The 18,118-nt window shown below is 41.7% G+C and overlaps 1 long non-coding RNA gene across 4 annotated transcripts in view; it reads left to right on the top strand.

Annotated features, from left to right (window-relative positions):
* The window catches only part of LOC140478706 (uncharacterized), a 501,292-nt gene that overhangs the window by 167,021 nt on the left and 316,153 nt on the right, over positions 1-18,118 (top strand). The window lies entirely within an intron of this gene.

Below are 18,118 nucleotides of genomic sequence, written 5' to 3'. Positions count from 1 at the left end.
CCATATAGCTTCACTGGACAATCCATCAGGAATAACCCCTCTAGTTACAGCAGTAATGTTCTCCTTAACCAAAAGCACAACTCCCGCTCCTCTCTTGCCTCCTGTTCTATCCTTCCTATTACATCTAAATCCTCCAACATCGAGCTGCTCGTCCAGTCCCTCTTTCAGCCATGTTTCTGTAATAATGATGATATCCCAGTCGCACATTTCCCCACACATGCCCTGAGTTGATCTGCCTTGCCTGTAAGACTCCTCGCATTAAAATAAATGCAGTTTAATTCTTCAGAGTTCCCTCATTCTTTGACTTGCTCTTCATTGCCTTTTCTAATTAACTTGCTCTTTTAAAATGTAGAACTACCCTCATCTGTCTTTCTACTCTGCCTGCTTCTTAGGATCACCCCACACTGTCTCCCTATTAGTTGAAAGGCTCCCAAAAAACACTCACAAATCTCTCCAACAAATTATTGGTGCCTTTCCAGTTCAGGTGAAATCCATGCCTTTAGAAGAGGTCTTTTCTATCCTAGAAGAGATCCCAATGATCCAACACTCTGAATCCTTGCTCAGCATGCCATATTTTCAGTCATTGATTTGCCTGCCCTGTCCTTTTATTCCTACTCTCTCTAGCACGTGGCACTGGGACTAATCCAGAGATTACTCTCTTTGAGTTTTTGCTCTTTAATCTCCTAACTTCCTATATTCACTCTGCAACGCCTCAATAATTTCTCTAATTCTTACCAATGTGTACAACTTCTAGCCACTCTATCTCCCCTTCGACAAGATGCCGGAACCTTTTTGAGATGTCCTTGACCCTGAAACCAGAAAAGCAACATCCACACCCATGGCTGCAGAATCTCCTGTCTATGCCCCTGAAAGAAAAGTCCCCAATAACAATTTGAATCTTGACAAACCCCGCTTAACATTAGATTCATTTTTGGTCCCCAGGCTCTGGCTGCCACTTATATTTTCCCTTGAGAGACTATTCCCCTCAACAGTACTCAAAACAGTACCTCTGCTTGAGAGAGAAATAACACCGGGAGACTCCTGAATACCTTCCTACCTCTCCTGACAGTCACCCATCAATCTGACTGAACCTGTGATGTAACATTTCCCTAAATCCACTAACCATCCCACTCTGTGTGCTCCTCAGTGACACTAACGGCCTCTCCAGCTGATCCAAATGATCCAAATGATACGAGATGGATCCAAACATATCTCCGGCAGACGTAGCTTACAGGGACAATCAACTGTTCCCTAGACTCCCACATCCAACAGGAGGAGCCTACCACTCCAATGACTGCCATTATTGCCCCCTTAAGCATTTGCTTACTTAGATTTGCCTAAAAAATATCCACACTTCCCTCAAATCTGGTGTGCATAGACTGATTACTGCTGATACACAATGCTGGGAGAACTTAAAAACTATATTCTGTATTAAAAGGCTGAAAAGAAGAAGTTTTAAAAAGAACTGCTTTCTCAAAAAAATTACAAACTACTCTTTCCTTATCCACAGTTTTTAACTTTAAGCATGCAAAGAGAAAAAAGAATCTTAACAATCTAGCACTTAGCTGAAACTCCGAGAAAACGAAAACAGCCTCGTCCTCAAATCGTCTATTAGTCAACTCTCAAATCATAGAATAGAATTCATACAGTGTGGAAGTAGGCCATTCGGTCCATCAAGTCCACAATCACTGCCCGAAGAGCAACCCACCCGATCACTGTAACTCTGCTGTTTCCCTGGCTAACTTACACATCCCAGGACACTATGGACAATTTGACATGGAACAGTACAGCACAGTACAGGCCCTTCGGCCCTCAATGTTGTGTTGACTTTATATACTATCCTACATTTTATTATCATCCATGTGATTATCCAAGAGTTGCATAAATGTCCCTAATGTATCTGACTCTACTACCACTATTGGCAGGAGAAAGTGAGGACTGCAGATGCTGGAGATCAGAGCTGAAAATGTGTTGCTGGAAAAGCGCAGCAGGTCAGGCAGCATCCAAGGAACAGGAGAATCGACGTTTCGGGCATAACCCTTCTTCAGCATTCCTGAAGAAGGGCTTATTCCCGAAACGTCAATTCTCCTGTTCCTTGGATGCTGCCTAACCTGCTGCGCTTTTCCAGCAACACATTTTCAGCTACCACTATTGGCAGTACAGTCTACACACACACCACTCTCTGTGTAAAGAACTTATTTCTGGCATCTCCCCTACACCTTCCTTATGGGCATAATTTTAAGCTTAAAATTATGCACCCTCATGATAGCTATTTTTGTCCTTGGGAAAAGTCTCTGGCTATTCACTCCATCTAAGCCTCTCATCATTTTGTACATCTCTATCAAGTCACTTTTCACTCTTCTTCGCTCCACTAAGAAACACCCTAGCTCCCTCAACCTTTCTTCATTAGACATGCCCTCCAATCCAGGCAGCATCCTGGTAAATCTCCTCTGTACCCTCTCTAAAGCTTTCACATCTTTCCTATAATGAGGTGACAAGAACTGAACACAATATTCCCAGAGTCGTCGAACCAGGGCTGTGTAGAGCTGCAGCATAATCTCGTGGCTTTTAAATTTAATCCCCCTCCTAATGAATTGGAGATGCTGGTGTTGGACTGGGGTGTACAAAGTTAAAAATCACACAACATCAGGTTATAGTCCAACAGGTTTAATTGGAAGCACACTAGCTTTCGGAGCATAGCTTCTTCATCAGGTGATAGTGGAGGGCTCAAGCCTAACACACAGAATTTATAGCAAAAATTTACAGTGTGATGTAACTGAAATTATACATTGAAAAATTGATTGTTAAGTCTTTCATCTGTTTGAATACCATATAGTTTCACTTATTTCATGTATAAATCACAAAACCTTTTTTAAAAAAGTTGCATTCTCAGGTTAGCTGTTAGCAATGGGTGATAGCTAGACAATATGTTGAAGGTGTTGGCCCCCTGTGTTCTCTGTCTATGCCATGATGTTTAGATTGATTCTAATCTAAAAAGTGAGATAATGGAGTTTTACATGAATTCATGCAGTTTTTGAGCTCAGAGTTCTACATGAATGCATGCATTTTTTGAGCAAAGTACAACGTAACCCTGCAAGTACAAATTCACCCCACAAAATATATGTGTGCATGTGGGTCTTTGTCTGTCTGTGTGTGTGTGTCTGTCTGGGTTGGGGGCTGTGAGTGTGAGAAAGTGTATGTGTGTAGTGAGTGTAGAGTGTCATAAGTCTGTGAGGGGGTGCATGTGTGAGTGTGGGAGTGTGTGTGTCTGAAAGGGTGTGTGTGGGTGTCTGTGTGCGCGTCTGTGTATATGTGTGTCCATGTGTATGTGTGTATAGGAGTGCCTGTGTGTGTGTGTGTGTGTGTGTGTGTGTGTGTGTGTTCCTGCCTAATAACATAGTAATTCCCCCTCCTCCAACTAAATAATTTCCCATACTGTCTGCTTCTATCCCTTTCCATAACTATAGTAAAAGTCAGGAAGATGTGAACACTATCACTGAAATGTTCTCCTACAGAGAGATCTGACAACTGACCTAGTTTGTTGCCAAGTACAACATCCAATATGGCCTCCCCTCCAGTCAGCCTAGCTACATATTGAGTCAGGAATAATTCCTGGATACACCTGACAAAGTCTGCTCCCTCCAAACTATTTGCACAAAGAAGATTCCACTCAATGTTAGGGAAGTTGAAGTTAGCATGGCCAATCCATATATCCTGCACATCTTTGGACTGTGGGAGGAAACCAGAGCACCTGAAGGAAACCTACGCAGACATGGGGAGAATGTGCAAACTCCATACAGACAGTTGTGCAAGTATGGAACTGAACACAGGTCCCTGGCACTGTGAGACAGCAGTGCTAACCACTGAGCCACCATTCCACCTCAGGTCTGAGTAAAGGAATATAGGTTTGCTGCTCTTGACATTATTTAAACCGCTAACATTGAAATCATGACAAACAAGTTAAAAACATAGTCTTCAAAGTTCTGGGCAAACAAACAAAGTCTCTCTCTGGAATCATTGACACCTTGACAAATAGGTGGAGGGTCCTTTCCCATAAATTCTGTCCAACCAAATCTCTCCTTCCTCACATTTTGTTTTGTTTGGACTATAAAAAATCCAGAAATAATTTTAAATTTCGAGAGCTCCTGCTTGAGAAATCCAGAGGAAAGTCAAAACCTCCAACTCAGAAGCAGCTGCAAGATCTACACCAATTTCCTTCAACGATTTTTGTTGGGATGCTAGTAGCAACATAACTGGCTAAGTGGTTAGCACTGCTGCCCCGCTGCGCCAGAGACCTGGCTTCAATTGCAGCCTCGGGTGACTGCCTGTGAGAGTTTGCACATTCTCCCCGTGACTGTGTGGGATTCCTTTGGGTGTTGATTTCCTCCCGTAGTCCAAAGATGCACAGGTTCGGTAGGTTGGCCATGCTAAATTGCCCATAGTGCACAGGAACGTGAAGGCTAGGTGGGTTAGCCATGCGAAATGCAGGGTTAAAGGGACAGGGTAGCGGCATGGGGCTGGGCAACTCACTTTGGAGGGTTGACGGGCTGAGTAATCTGCATCCACACGATAGGGACTCCATGATTATGTTCAGAATAAAGAAATATGCAGCTCACCCAAAGCAAAGGAAGAATTTATAGTGGGCATCTAAAGAAACTTTAATGTCTCTCTTTGCAACTCTGGAACATTTTAATGTTTCTATATTTGGCAAAGAAGAATAAACCATCGAGAAGCAATAAATTAAAATGACCATTAATTAAAATTAATGTGTCCACTTACACATTTGATTTTCTTATTGTATGTATTATTGAGTCAACCAATGTAACCTTCCAATTATTCTTAATTTCTAACTTGCATGACTTAACATGTAGTTTTCATACAACTACTTTGTAAAAACACTCAAATCAACACCTGCTGCAAACTGTTCTCCTTGATAATTGCAGAGACGTTCAATGTTCTATTGCCAACAGTTGGCTTGCCGGATTATAAGAATGATATCTAAGCTTCAGGGTTAAGTTATGAAGAGAGATTATACAATTTTTTTTTCTCCAGAATTGGCAAAGTTAAGGGATTTCATAGAATCTCTACAGTGTGGAAACACACCCTTTGGCCCAACAAGTCCACACTGCCCTCCAAAGACTATCCCAACCAAAGCCATTCCCTATTACTCTACCTTTACCCCTGAACAATGCACCAAACTACAAATCCCTGAACACTATGGGCAATTTAGCGTGGTCAATTCATCTGACCTGCACACCTTTAGACTATGGGAGGAAACCAGAGCACCTGGAGGAAAACCACACAGACAACGTGCACACTTCACACAGTCACTCAAGGCTGGAATCGAACCTGGGTCCCTGGTCCTGTGAGGCAGCAGTGCTAACCACAGGGCTACCTTGCCATCCCAACCAATACAGCCTTCCAACTATTCTTAACTTCCAATCTGCAATTTGATGGAAGTTGTCAAGATATTAACGGGAAAAGACAGGGCAGATAAAGAGAAAGTATTTCCACTGCATGGAGATTCTTAGGCTGGAGGGCATAGTCTAAGAATTAGGCCAGACTGTTCAGGAGCAATGTTAGGAACCACACCAAGTGCGGTAGAGGTTTGGAACTCTTCTACACAAATGGCAGTTGATGCCAGATCAGTTATTAATTTTAAAACTGAGATAATTGCTTGTTAAGCAAAGGCATTTAATGGAAGCAGGTGCATGAAGTAAGGACACAGATCATTGAATGAAGGAATAGGGACTGAATGGTTTGTTTATGATCAAATATTCCTATCAAGAACCCAACATAAAACCGTTACTTATTTCAAGATTTGGAGATGCTGGCATTGGACTAGGGTGTACACAGTTAAAAATCACACAATGTGAGGTTATTGGTTGTACACATGTTGGACTATAACCTGGTGTTGTGTGATTTTTAACTTTGTATATATTTCAAGTCAGTCATCACTCATAAATTGAAAGCTGAAATTAAAAGTATGTTCAATAGAGTGACTGAGTTGTTGACTTTGTTAAAATGAAAATAGATAGTTCTTTTCCCTCAGATCAACTGAAACCAGAAAATGTGGAGAAAAGTCTATAAAAAAAGTTCAAATGCCAAAAAGGTTTTGAAGTGCTTACAAAGGGAATCCCCAAGCAGATGAGGACTCTGCCACATCCTGAAATTGTTTTTAAATTGAAAGAGTTGCGGTATGTTATCTTATCCAGTTGGATAATGCAAAGTATTGTATAATATGCTAATTATATGAATAATTCATATTTTTAGATGTTCAGTAACAGCATTAGGCATGAACTTGAAAATTATAACCTAGTTAACCTCAGCTCCATAGCAGAGTAAATACTTTTGAGCTTTATACAGGGTGCAGAAGTCAGGTTAAATGCTTTTCCAACACTACTCTAATCTAAAAGGATGCAGAAGTCGCAAGGAGCAGTCTTTACAGATTTAGATTAATAGATTATACTGGAGTATTCACCAGTAAATATTACAACGAAGGTCAAATTGTTTATTTTTATTAATTGTTAATTTGAGTTATAATGAACAAAATGTTGCTTCCATTTAATGTTTTTTTCAAGTCATGATTTTTAAGAATTCTCCAAGAGATTGATTAATCAATACAGTCAGATGTAATGTTGACCCTGTTATGACTGAACTCTAGGTGAGGCTCCCCAATTCATTGCAATTCCAGATTGAATACCCCAAATTGTGAAGCTCCTGGTTGGGAACTGACTCACCTTCTTTATTCACCCCAGTCTCTATGTTGGTTGCAAGAAGATTAATCAATAAATGATCCCGTTCCTTACAGATACTTCTCTTCCAAACCCAAATGAACTTGTCTTTTGAAAAAGGGGCAAATTTAATGAGGCTTTCCTGAATGGATAAAGAGAATGAGTTTATAGATTATTAAACATAGGAGGAATTAGTAATGCAATTCACATACACAGGACCAAAGTAAAAGATGAGATCAAAACAAAATTTAAGATAAAATAGATATCAGGATCCATTTCTGTATGGTAAGTGAAGAGCAGATAGTTGAATGATGTGGCTGCTGCATTAGCCAAGATGTTAACATTAATAGTTGAACAGTTAGTTTCACAACCTATAGTTTTGCAAATTGATTGAGATTCTGTAATTCTGAATTAGTTATGACTGTGAATGAAATCCCACATACAGGGTGAGAGAGAAAGTCCTATTGTTATCTTTCCTTCCTTTCTCTGGCTTGCAGCACTTGTGGTGAGTAAGGGTCTTCTTTTACCTGCAGCACAAGGGCAATTGGAGGATAGTTCTTCAGCTTTGTCCTCCACATAATGCAAATGCTTGAACACAGGTAAGTAAAACAGAAGAGCTTTTAGTCCCACTAGTACCGTCCAGTAGAGTTGAACTGGTATTTTAAATCACTGTTCTTGTGTACTATTCAAAGGAAAAATACAAAATGTACCTGCAATTGGGGAGTTTGCTGAGTGGGTTACTCTTGAGTAGGTGGTCTTTTTTTTTAGTCACAGGAGATTACAGTCCAGTCCAGTTTCACTTGCCCCTTCCCCCTTTGAAGGGCCATTGTTTGAAGTTCCTTTCGGCTCCATCGGTGTGAGAATCGGTAGGACTCTCTCTCCAAACAGCCACTTAATTTACATCTGCTGCCATTTGTGGCTCTAGCAGTCTCCTGTTTAAAAAAAAACATCTAGAATTACAAATGAAAAATGGCTACAAGACTTTGAGGTTCATGAAACCACAGAATGTATCTAAATGAATTAAATAACAAGAGTGAATTTATTTACTTGAAATGGGGATGATTGTTCACTTTTGCTGGTGATGAGTACATGGAAAAAATAGCAACATTGTTTTGGTACAGTATTGTCCTACTCTAGGTAAAAACAATGACTGCAGATGCTGGAAACCAAATTCTGGATTAGTGGTGCTGGAAGAGCACAGCAGTTCAGGTAGCATCCAAGGAGCTTTGAAATCGACATTTCGGGCAAAAGCCCTTCATCAGGAATAAAGGCAGTGAGCCTGAAGCGTGGAGAGATAAGCTAGAGGAGGGTGGGGAGAAAGTAGCATAGAGTACAATGGGTGAGTGGGGGAGGGGATGAAGGGGATAGGTCAGGGAGGAGAGGGTGGAGTGGATAGGTGGAAAAGGAGATAGGCAGGTAGGACAAGTCCGGACAAGTCATGGGGACAGTGCTGAGCTGGAAGTTTGAAACTAGGGTGAGGTGGGGGAAGGGGAAATGAGGAAGCTGTTGAAGTCCACATTGATGCCCTGGGGTTGAAGTGTTCCAAGGCGGAAGATGAGGCGTTCTTCCTCCAAGCGTCTGGTGGTAAGGGAACGGCGGTGAAGGAGGCCCAGGACCTCGGCAGAGTGGGAGGGGGAGTTGAAATGTTGGGCCACGGGGCGGTTTGGTTGATTGGTGCGGGTGTCCCAGAGATGCTCCCTAAAGAGCTCTGCTAGGAGGCGCCCAGTCTCCCCAATGTAGAGGAGACCGCATCTGGAGCAACGGATACAATAAATGATTTTAGTGGATGTGCAAGTAAAACTTTGATGGATATGGAAGGCTCCTTTAGGGCCTTGGATAGAGGTGAGGGAGGAGGTGTGGGCGCAGGTTTTACAGTTCCTGCGGCGGCAGGGGAAGGTGCCAAGATGGGAGGGTGGGTTGTAGGGGACGTGGACCTGACCAAGTAGTCATGGAGGGAACGGTCTTTGCGGAAGGCAGAAAGAGGTGGGGAGGGAAATATATTCCTGGTGGTGGGGTCTGTTTGGAGGTGGCGGAAATGTCGGCGGATGATTTGGTTTATGTGAAGGTTGGTAGGGTGGAAGGTGAGTACCAGGGGCGTTCTGTCCTTGTTACGGTTGGAGGGGTGGGGTCTGAGGGCGGAGGTGCGGGATGTGGACGAGATGAGTTGGAGGGCATCTTTAACCACGTGGGAAGGGAAATTGCGGTCTCCAAAGAAGGAGACCATCTGGTGTGTTCTGTGGTGGAACTGGTCCTCCTGGGAGCAGATACGGCGGAGGCGGAGGAATTGGGAATACGGGATGGCATTTTTGCAAGAGGTAGGGTGGGAAGAGGTGTAATTCAGGTAGCTGTGCGAGTCGGTGGGTTTGTAAAAAATGTCGGTGTCAAGTCGGTCGTCATTAATGGAGATGGAGAGGTCCAGGAAGGGGAGGGAGGTGTCAGAGATGGTCCAGGTAAATTTAAGGACAGGGTGGAATGTGTTGGTGAATGTGTCGTCCTACTCTAGATGAGTACCTGAATATGATGGATATATAATCACGATTGAGTTAACCACGATGGCTCCAGTTTATGTTTGACATCACATCAGTTTCTGAAGGGACTTAACACATGCACTAAGTTTTTTAGCTATTGAAATTTAAAGGAAAGTTTACTAGAGTGATTGTCTTAAGATCAAAGCTTGAACAGTTGGGACTTTACTCATTGAAGTTTAGAAGAATAGGAGGTTTTGTGGCTCAGTATTAATGTCTCTACCTCTGCAGTAAGAGGCCCATGTACAAGTCCCCCTGCTCCAGAGGTATGTAATAACAGGTTGCTTAGGAAAATAGGTTAAATAATAAAAATAATTCTTAAGGGGTTTGACAGGATAAATGTTGAGAGAATGTTTTCTCTCATGGAAGAGTTGAGGACAGGGGGCATAGTCTCAGAATGCAGGGGCATAATTCAAGACTGAGATGAGGCAGAATTTGTTCTTGCAGATGGTTCAGAGTCTTTGGAACTCCTTGCTACAGAGAGCTGTGGGGGCAGAGGCCTTGGGTATTTAAGCCTGAGATAGATTCTTGACCACTTCAGGAGTCAAGGATTTTTGGAAAAGGGCATGGAAAAGGATTTGAGAGGAATAGCCATGATCCTATTAAAATGTGGAGCAGGCTCAAGGGGCTGAATGGCCAACTGCTGTATTTACTTCTCATGGTCTTATAGTCTTACAGACTTGATGGGGTGAATGGCCTTCTTCTGCTCCTATCTCTTGCAGTCTTAGTTATAATCCTCTTATCTTACCCTACTCAACAACAATTTGTACTTGTATGGCATCCTCTAATGTAATTAAACATCTTTAATGAAATAATAAAGGAGAATTTTAAAACAAAGTATGATGTAGGGCAAAGGGTGATCAAGCAGGTGGAGCAAAACAAAAGTGACCATAATTCCAAGGAACCATTGATTACTCCTTTATGAGAGAGTGATGATTGGTGATGAGTTTAACCTGAGAACTACCTGAGATGTGGTTGAAAAAATTGTGGTGGCACGGTGGTTAGCACTGCTGCTTCACAGCACCAGGGACCTGGGTTCAATTCCAACCTCGAGCAATTGTCTGTGGGATTTTGCACATTTTCCCCGTGTCTGCGTGGGTTTCCTCTAGGTGTTCCAGTTTCCTCCTACGATCCAAAGATGTGCAGATTAGGTGAACTGGTGATGCTAAATAGCCCATAGTGTTTAGGGATGTGTAGGTTAGGTGCATTAGTCAGGGATAAATGTTGGGTAATAAGTCTGGGTGAGTTATACTTCAGAAGGTTGGTGTGGACTTGTTGGGCCAAATGGCCTGTTTCCACACTGTAGGGATTCTATGGCATAGTGATGTAAGCCAGTGTGGGAATTGAACCCAGACTTTCCACATCATTCTGCATTGCAAACCAGGCAGCCAGTAAGTCAATCAAATTAGCTAAACGATCCCTCCTTCCACCATCTTAAAGGAGAAAGGCAAATTTGAAATAATATTTCAGGTTCAAGTGGTTACCCTTGAAAGTTCCCACATTCCAAAATCTTCTCCAATTTTACAATACATAGAACATAGAACATAGAAGAATACAGCGCAGTACAGGCCCTTCGGCCCTCGATGTTGCACCGATCAAAGCCCACCTAACCTACACTAACCCACTATCCTCCATATACCTATCCAATGCCCGCTTAAATACCCATAAAGAGGGAGAGTCCACTACTGCTACTGGCAGGGCATTCCATGAACTTACGACTCGCTGAGTGAAGAACCTACCCCTAACATCAGTCCTATATCTACCCCCCCTTAATTTAAAGCTATGCCCCCTTGTAATAGCTGAGACTATACGTTTGAAACTACTTTAACACTATCTCTGCCTTGTAGTTCATGATGTCATCTGAACTTCTCAATTACACTTCCTTGCCATCACGTCCTTTTATCCATTGTTGTCAATGTAAAACCCTCCTGTGACTCATGCTGGAGTTTCATTCTGCAGCTATGGCACTAGCCTCTCATAGCTTTCCAGCTTTGCTTTTAACTGTCGTCACTATTGTTTTTCACTTTATTGAAATTATAGTGTATATTATAAAAAATTACAGCTGGTGGCAAGTGAGCAATTTACTCTCGGTTTAGATGTCATCCAAGCACGCCCAGAGCAAATTACAGACTTATTAAACTCTCAACCATCCATAAATCCATTTATCTTCCGCTTTACAAAAGAGCAATTTAAATTGTTTTTCTTCCACTATAAATCCGTTTTACTATACACCTAATACTTTCAATAACTGACATACCAATACATTACAGCATGTATTACAAATGCATAACTTGAGATTCATCATCCCTTATTGTTAAAATTATATAATTTCTCCTTGTGCAGACCTTTCTCTGGTTAATGTGTTGGCGTTAGTCCCAGGGACCTACCAGTGCCACTCCTGAGGTGAGAGCTCGGGCATGTGCAACACTTAGCCCTTTGATGGGAGGATGGGGGTGAAGAGGTCAATGATCAGGGTGCATAGATTTAAATTAAAGGGCAGGAGGTACAGAGGGGATGTGAGGAAAACATTTTTCACCCCAGAGGGTGATGGGCATCTGGAACTCACTGCCTGTAAGTTAGAGGCAAAAACTCTCTTAATGTTTAAGAAGTATTTAGATGTATATTTGCAATGCAAAGGCTTACAAAGCTATGGCCAAATGCTGGAAAATGAGATTAGAACAATTCAGTGGTTGGTTTTGACTGAACAGGTGTGAGGGGTGGAGGGACAATTTTTTGTGCTTTAGTCACATAAATTCCCTCCTTTGTCTTTGAGTGGACCTACCCTTTCCCTTGTACCGTCTTGCTCCTAATATACATGTAAACTGCCTTGGGATTCTCCTTAATCCTATTTGCCATTGACATTTCATGGCTCCTTTAAGCCATTCTAACTTCTTTTTAAAACTCTTTTCTGCTTCCTTTATACTCCCCAAGAGTCTTGTTTAATTTCAGTTTCTGAAACCTTGCATATATTTCCTTGCTCATTTTAATTAAACTTACAATCTCTCCACCATCACTGAAACTTTGATCACCCAGCCAATCTCATTCACCAATACAAGGTCTAATGCAGCCCCTTCCAAGGTTGGACTATCTGCATATTGCTTCCAGAATCATTCTTAGCTGCACCTAATACACTCTGCCACATCCAATTCTCTGGCACGAAATATTGAGGAAATTAACTCGCCCACTGCCACAATCCTATCATTTTTACATCTTTCTATGATCTGCTTACTTATCTCTTCCTTTAATTCCCACTGGCTACTGGGAGGCCTAAAGTCTAACCTCTTCATTATAATTGCACTTTCCTTATTCCTACGTTCTACCCATATGGCCTTCCTAGATAAGCCCTTCAAGATGTCTTCTCTTAGTACATTCTCTGTGATATTCTCGTCAATCAGAAATGCAATTCCCCCACTCCTTTTACATCCCTCTCTGTAGCGCCTGAAACATCTCAACATTGGAATGTTTAGCTGCCAGTCCTGCCTTTCTCTTGGCCACATTTCTGTAATGGGTGCAACCTTGTAGTATCCCCAGGTAGTAATCCCATCTATAGTTGAGAAACAATACTCAGTGTTGAGCAGCTTTAATAGCTAAGTGGTCTAGTGAACTTTCCAAAGTGTTTAAATTAATTTAGTGGAGTATATCTGGGAAGAGCTGAAGACAGTCATCATCCCATGCTGTGAAGAAGCCATCAACTTCAAGATCAGGAAACGCCAAGACTGGTTCAATGAGAATGATCACATCATCCAAGACCTCATCGACAAGAAGAGGAAAGCTGCCCATATCTGCTAAAACAACATTAACAGCAAAGCAAAGAGGAGAGTTCAGCAAACAGCAAAGGTGCAGTTACAAAGAAGAATGAAGGAAATCAAGAACCAATGGTGGACTGAGAAAGCTAATGAGCTGCAACCGCTTGCTGGCAAGCATGACACCCTGGACTTCTTCAGTGCCAGCAACACAATATATGTCTGCAACAACCTTGGCTGCAAACCAGTGCAGAGTAAGAGTGGAACCATTGTTAGGGATAGAGAAAACATCAGCCTCTGGTGTACAGAACATTCAAAAGAACTCTTAAACCACAATACATTCATTGATGAAGACATATTTGATGAAGACCCCAATTCCCCATGAAAGGTGATCTTTGGCTCTCAGCTAGTGTGGCAGATGTTTAAGCCACCATCACACACATAAGGAATGGAAAATCCATACAATTAGATGGGATTCCAGTGAAGATTTACAAACGTGGAAGAGCAGAGCTTATCTACCATCTCCATCAACTGTTTCTAAAAATCTGGGATGAAGAAGAAGTACCTGCAGATCTCAGAAATGTTGCTATCACAACCATCTTCAAGAAAGGAAACAAAGTAGCCTTTGGGAAATACTAAGGAATCTTACTATTCTCCATTACCAAGGAGATCATCAATTAAATCCTCACTAAACACCATCCTCAGCCTCTGAGGAAATCCTTCCTGAGAGCCAGTGATGTGGCTTCTAACCAAACCAAGAAACTATGGGCATGATGTTCACTGCTAGACAATTGCAAGAGAAATGTCAGGAACAGCAGCAACCTCTCTACATGGTCTTTTGGCTGCTGCTTCTAACTCACTCATTCGGGAAGTGCTGTGGAAGATGATGTCAAAGGCTGGCTGTTCACTGAAACTTCATCTGTTTCCTCCATGAGAAAATGTTAGTGATAGTCCTCACCAAAGTTAATATGGTGGAATCCTTTGAGGTCAAGACAGGGGCCAAAAAAGGATGTATCATCTCCCCCACCCTTTTTCTCCGTCGTCATCACCACCATTTTTAATCTTGGCAAGAACAAGCTTCCCAGTAGTGTGGATGCAGTCTATGACTTGGATAGAAAACCTTTCAACCTCAACAGCTTGAAATCCAAGAAGATAATGACACCAACCTTGCTTGCAGAACCTCAGTATAGATGACAATGCCAGAAAATATAGAATATAGAGGAGTACAGCACAGGAACAGGCCTTTCGGCCCATCATGTCTGTGTCTACCATGGTTCTAAACTAATACTATCTGCCTGCATTTGGTCCATATACCTCTTTTCCATGTCTGTACATAGCTCTGTCTAAATGCCTCTTTAACATTGCTAATAAATCTGCTTCGATCATCTTCCCTGGCAGTACATTCCAGGCATCCACCCCCTTCTGTGTAAAAAACCCTGCCTCCTTTAAACAACCCCTCTCTCACCTTAAACCTACGGCCCCTAGTATTTGACATTTCCACCTTGGAATAAAGACTCCAACTACTTACCCTATCCATGCCTCTCATGTATAATTTTATATACTTCATCAGGTTGCTCCTCAGCCTCTGACACTCTGGTGAAAACAATCCAACATCTCCTATAGCTAATACATTGCAACCCAGACACCATACTCTTCTACACCATCTTCCCTATCTACCCATAGTGTGGGAGCCAGAATTGCACACAATACTCCAAGTGTGGCCTGAGTAAAGATTTTCATAGCTGCAATATGACTTGCTAACTTTTATACTTAGTGCCCTGACTGATGAAGGCATGTATGCTGTCTGACTTCTTTACCACCTTATCCACTTGTGTTGCCACTTTCAGAAAGCTATGGACTTGCAATCTAAGATCCGTCTGTATATCAATGCTCTTAATGGTCCTGCTATTTACTGCATACATTCCTCTTGCATTTGACCTCCTATATGGCATCACCTCACACTTGTCTGTATTAAACTCCATCTGCCATTTCTCTGCCCATCTTTCCAACTGATCTGTATCTTCATGTATCCTTCGACAATGTTCCTCACTATCCATATCATCAGAAATTTTCATACTACCTGCAAACTTACTAATCAGACCACGTACATTTTCAACCAAATCATTTATATATATATATATATATTACAAACAACAGAGGTCCGAGCACTGATCCTTGCAGAACACCACTGATCATAAACCTCCAGTCAAAAGAGCACCCTTCCACAACTACCCTCTGTTTTCTATGACCAAGTCAATGTCAATTTTGTATCCAACTTACTAACTCATTGTGGATCCCACATGACTTTATCTTCTCCACCAGCCTACCAGTAAGACCCAGTATCTGTATCTCTTCCCCCTAAATGGCTTCCCTTTACCCAGTTTCCCATTCTGCCTTAATTAAGATGAAATTTGCTGTAAAATAATTATTGGGAAGAGGAAAGTCACTGCCTTTCCTCACTGACACATGCTTTTCTTCTTTTGACTAGACACAATGTGCTGCCTCTAGTGCTCACATGGACGTGGTGCTGAACTGTTGGATACTAACGTCTTTCTTCGTGTTTCACTTTAGAAACTGTACAATGGAAGCTGTTATGCATCAGCGAAATTAGGTGGCATGAGAATTCATAACCAGTCTGAGATGCAAGGGTTGGGATTTGAGGAGAGATGGGGTGACATGGTCAGTCTGAGGGGGCATGGGTTATCACATGGTGGGAATAAAGGGTAAGGCTGAAATGATTTTGCGAGTTGGGCAGCTGTTTTCAGGCAGCTGAGGTGGATCGTCTAACCAGCCCACCCTAATACTAATACATCTGACATACTCCATCATAGCTGACACAGCACACTGTGAAACTGGCCTCTTTGGAAAAAAGCTGAAAGTCCTGGACAAAGTTAAAGGAGCATTTTGGAAGACCTAACAGTCAGGGTTTCTTTAGCACACAGGGAAAAAAAACAGAGTTGGAAGTTCCCAGTGGTTCACTGATTTCTTAGTGCGACCCCAGAATGCTCATCTTTTTTTTGATTGGATACAACAATGCTGACTAGGTCAAAATTTCTTCCCAACCATTAACTACCCAGGCATAGTTTGGTACAACTGAAAGGTTTGCTAGTCCATTTCAGAATCAACTGCATTGGTATGGGTCTTGAGTCACATGTAGGCCAGACTAGATCAAGCTGCCAGAGTTGTGTCCCTAAAGAACATTGATGGACCAGACGATTTTTTAAAAAGCAGCATGTGATAGTAGTTATATGATAAAGAATTCTACTGAAATTTTACCATTTGGAATGAGGATTTGGGGGCTGTATTCCTGAACATTAACCTGTGATTCTGGATTAATTAGTCACCACTGCTTCCCCATGTCAATCCAACATTTCTTGCTTAGTCCCAGTAACGTTTGCAACTTGTGTTTTTATGATACCACTTTTTAGTCCTCTGGGTGCCTCTTTTACTAATCTGGAAGATTGCCTGGCAGTTCAAATATATGAAACTATCCTTTTTTTGCAGCAACTTTTTAACAGCAGAAGTGTGAAAGATGTCAATTAGTAAGTGAAAATGAGTCAATTGACATATGCAACTGAGCAACCAAAGGCAGAAGTTGATGACAGTGGCTAAAAACTTCTCATTTAAAAGCTGTTTTATATTGCAAATTCTGTCATGTGTTAAATTAATTTTGAACGTATCTCTTGTTCTTCGCATCCATAAATGATTAGCCATGGGTATAAAGAGAACAATATCAAATGCTGACAATAGCATACTGGGGATCACAGTAAGCTGTGCTGGAATGTCAGAGTTGTCGGAGAATGTGATCATTTTGGGCACTGGCTAGATATCATAATGAATGCTGATCAAAGTAGTTAAACATGACAGACTGCATTTTGGAGAAAATGGAAATTTATCTTAATTGAAACCATTTTTTACTTGAATGCAAGAACAGAGATTTGGAAGCGCGAATGCAATTAAAAACAGAAGTCTAGTTGGAAACACCATCAGGGAAATTGGGATTTTGGGTGATGGGGCATTGAATATAAAATCCACAAAGTGATGATGAATCCATGCATGATATTTGTTATTCCACACTTGGAGTATTGCTGCAATTATGGCCTATGCATTACAGAAACAAATTGCAATTGTGGAACAGATTCACTAGGCTGGTATTAGGAATACGTCGGTTATAATTACCGGAAGAGTCATGAAAAACTGAATGCATTCATTTGTAAAGCAAAAACATTTAAGAAGGGGGAAGCCCAAAAGAGAATTGAATAAATAGAAAAATCCCCTGTCACTGGTAGGTGAACTGGTAATGATGGGCATTTGTGCAAGATGGATATTAGAAACAAGAAGTGGAGGGAAAATGTTTTCATCTAAAAGATAATTAAAATTTTGAATACATTATTTTGTACCCACATGATTGCTGAAGTGGGATAAATTTAGATAATTAATTGAGGAAAAGTAAAACATTAAGCAAATGGAAAAGAATGGGAAAGTGGGATGGTACATAATGAAGTGTAGCTGGTATCAAGAGACAATTAGAGAAAGGACCCTCATCTACATTGACTTATCCGTGATATGTCTTTAATTTCCAGGGTGGCAATAATCCCCGGCCCAGACTTTTGTTGAGTTTGGTGAAAGTGAGGGCTGCAGATGCTGGAGATCAGAGTCTAGATTGAAGTGGTGCTGGAAAAGTACAGCAGGTCAGGCAGCAACTGAGGAGCAGGAAAATCGACGTTTCAGGCAAAAGCCCTTCATTCCGACGTTTGTCCGAAACGTCGATTTTCCTGCTCCTCGGATGCTGCCTGATTTGCTGTGCTCTTCCAGCAACACTCTAATCTAGACTTTTGTTGAGTTTGGTCAACTCCAGAGGCATTTAAAAATGGAACGGGACCTAATTTGGGGATTTCTGCCCTCCCATTCCTAGTGTTGGGAATGTTCACACGCATGAAATGACAGTATGTGCATGAAACTACTGTGTTCCTGATCAAGCTGGGAGTGGACATTTCATACTGCCACAAAACGTTGCTGGAATTTGGCCAGCATCTGGAGGACTTGTGATCACTCTGAGGAGTTGAGGACCATGTTCTACAATCCCGAATGGTCCAGAAGGTGAATTCAAAAGATC

The sequence above is a fragment of the Chiloscyllium punctatum genome, chromosome 6, assembly GCF_047496795.1.
Source record: "Chiloscyllium punctatum isolate Juve2018m chromosome 6, sChiPun1.3, whole genome shotgun sequence".
Taxonomy (NCBI): Eukaryota; Metazoa; Chordata; class Chondrichthyes; order Orectolobiformes; family Hemiscylliidae; genus Chiloscyllium; species Chiloscyllium punctatum.
The sequence above is the reverse complement of the archived record's forward strand: the minus strand, read 5'-3'. Positions and strand labels throughout refer to the sequence as shown.